Here is a 3,635-nt window from a genome sequence, read left to right as displayed (position 1 = left end):
ATTGGACTTTGGGTAAAGGAAGGCAAAACAATCTACAGTATTCCGATATTGTTACCAAAACAAAATTGTCGCTTCTTTCCTAATATTACTAAATTTTTCTAATCGTCAGTGGTAACAATTGTAATCAAACTATTGGATTCAGAATATTATTTGCCAACGAACGAATGAACAAATGTAAACAGAAAAAAATTGCAATAACAAATAAACAATACTACAGTAACAACAATAATAAAATGGAAATAATATTTATACACATGGCTTTATTTTCACATAACGTAGAAACGTGTTTGGGATTGTGTGTATGTGTATTTGTTAACATTTCAGAATACTTAAGATTCAATTCAACACAATATACACTGAATATGACCACTATTTATCAAGTAACAGTGGATTTAATGTTTTGGAAATTTAGAAAAATTTGGGAAATTTCATCAAATGAGCGAATAATTTCTTTTTATCTATTTTAAAGTAGGATTCTATAGTTGAAGCAATAACATGATTATTTACAAGCATAATATGATTACTTGAAATCATAATATGGTTACTTGATGGTATAATAAAATAGTTATTTGAAACTTTAATTTTATTATTTAAAATATAAATATGATTATTTTAAACCATATAATGATAATTTTAGACAATGTTTTGATCCCATTGGAATATAATATGACCATATTATGAATAATATAACAATATTTTGATGATATACATAATATTATACATTAGAACTATACGTTATCTTAATATGATTACTATTAAGTTTTATACTAATAATGATGATAATATGAACTTGTATACTAATAATGGTTTGACTTTAACCACAACTCTAAACATAATATGTTGCACTTAGATTATGGTTACTACAACCATGTTTTTTCTCTGCATGTATGCAATGTGAGATAACATTGAGATGAATACTTCGCACTTCACTTTTATATGAAAGTCAACCCTTTATTTTTGACCAATTCGAAGCTCAAAATATTTGAGCTTCAAAATATTTTAGAAATCATAAATAACTCTTTGGGGCCCTATAGAGACCTATGTGAATTTCATGGAATTTCCATTCTGTTTTCAAACTAACAACCTTCGCTCCACTGTGTTTCCTTTGCATTTTTCCACTCTTTTGCTTTTTCAACTCTTTATTTGTAGTTTTTGACTTTTTTTCGTGTTCATTCACCGGTACAAGAGTCCTTGATGAATTCCGTAAATGTGTGAATATGTATGAGACTGGATATTCATGAGTGCGTTTGTTTGTTCTGTTTACAATAGTTAAGTAGTATAATGGACGTTTGTTTAATCAAAACTAAAAGAAAAGTTCACAGAAAGGGGTGGAACGCCTAAAAGTCCAATAAAAAATAACACACAAAAAAAACAAAAACTACAACAGAAATATTGCAGATGTCAAAGTAACCCACAGCACAATGATCAAAAAAAAAAAGAAATAAAAATTAACGAAAAAAATAATAAATACAAAATTCGCAAAATAAAGGAACTGGACCATGTGTTGTCATGTTAACTACTACTTCAACTACTATAACTACCACTAATACTACTACAGCTCTTACAACTACTGTAACATTTAAAATATTGTACAACATTTTTTCAGACAAAAGACTAGTGATTCACAAAAACAAATTGGGTGGTGGGTTAAAATCTTTTTTTGTTGTAATAATTTTGTTCAATGACTGCATATATAAAATACATACATTTTAACATACAAGTCAACACAACACACACACACACACAATTTGACTACCGCAAGTTGTAAAACATCAACAGCAACAAATTTTTATTCATACTAAATGAAAAGCAAAAAAATAAGCCAACAACAATATTACTTCCAACAAAATTTCCAAACAAAATCCACAAAAAATACAAAGATTGTTGTTGTCGTCGTCATCAGCATCAACATCATCATCATCCCCACCGCCAACAACAACAGCAACAGCCAGCAACACAATCAGTAACACGAGTCAACAGAGGAAAATGTTAAATCCGGCAAAAAGCCGACTAGGAAATGTTTAATGTTAAACGCCGTCATTGGTGGGTGCGTAAATCCTTCCTTCATCGTGATTATACTTATGCATAGTTAGTTGTTTGCATTACAATTCCCTTTACTGGCATTTTCATATGAACAAATTCATGTGACAAAGTCACCGATTTTTTTTAGAAAATATTTGAAATTTCACCCAATAAGCTATTTAATTAGACTTAGCGGTAGTTATTTACTGATAAATTAATCAACAAGTGTCCAAAGTATATTTTTTCGCATACACATAAAATATATTTTTTTGATTGAGCCGATGTAGATTGTTATTGATTTATCAGTTGTGTTCTGCTGGATAAGATATTTTAGAAATCTCAGAATTCTGATAGAGCAAAATACTAATTCTCTTCGAGATCTCGCACAAGAAGAGCAGGATTTTTTAAATCTATTCGGATGACAGATATATCTTAACAAGAAGTAAAATGGGTTAAACTACAATTAGTATAAGATCTTCCTCTAAGGAAGGTAACTTGACTTCTTAGTCGGACTTCTTCAAACGTATATTCAGCATAGCGCTCTCACTATAATAACCGCTGGGTTAAAACCAAAAAAAAAACATTTGTTTATGTGTATGTATTTGCATATGCTTAGAAACTCTGACTGTCTGTAATCAGGGGGTGTTTCGATATATTTGTAACTAGATGTGTGTGATGATCTGCCCCAATGTTAGTAGTACATGTATGAATAAATAAATGTTGATTGCTTTTTCTGCCTGTTTATTTTTTTATTTCGCTTATATTCGTTCAGACTATTTTATTTTTATTTTTTTGTTTTTCGTAATAATGAAAGCTAATTAGTGTAGGAGGCCGATACTAAAAATTCTATTGTTAAAGAGTTGAAGTTTATGTTATTTACCATGTCTACAAGGGAAGCTACAACGACAAAAACAACAGCTATATGATAAAATCCATTTAAGTTTAGAAATACCAGAAATGTCGTTTGTTGTTTGTCTGTTTGTATTTGAGAAATAAAATTTGTTAAAAATCATGTAAAATTTTATATTCATGTTGTGTTTTTTTGCTACAAAACATATTTTTTGTTTTGCTTTTATTTGTTTATTTTAGAAATATGAAAGTTGTCAACAGTGTTTTTTTAATTTTTATTTATTTTAAGAATGGGAGGAGTTGTTTGTAAATATGTATCTATAGAATATTTTTTGCAAATGAACTTCGTTATAACCAGGGAAACCAAAATATGCAAATGCATGTTTTTTGTGGTGCGTCGTATGGACTCATGGATAAGATATTTACACGTTTCAGACCAATTTGAGAAATTTGGCATCGATTTGTTAGAGAATATTTTTGCATATTTTCCCCATAAGAGCATGATTTGACTTTTTAGCATATTTAAGGCATATTTTCGAGTTTTTAGAGCATATTTTACTCTTTTAGTGCATATTTTGATGTTTTCGCTTTTTTTCGTTTTTATACATTTTTAATTTTCTTTTCAAAACTTTATTTAAAAAAATAAAATTATATTTTTTTTTATTTTTTTTTTAATTTTTTAGCCTATTTTACAATTTTGAAAAAAAATTTCGTTATGTTATAGTTTTTTATTCAATAAAGCATTATATTTTAAATCGGACATA

The sequence above is a fragment of the Lucilia cuprina genome, chromosome 3 (assembly GCF_022045245.1).
Source record: "Lucilia cuprina isolate Lc7/37 chromosome 3, ASM2204524v1, whole genome shotgun sequence".
In the NCBI taxonomy this organism is placed as follows: domain Eukaryota; kingdom Metazoa; phylum Arthropoda; class Insecta; order Diptera; family Calliphoridae; genus Lucilia; species Lucilia cuprina.
This window is presented reverse-complemented; position numbering follows the sequence as displayed.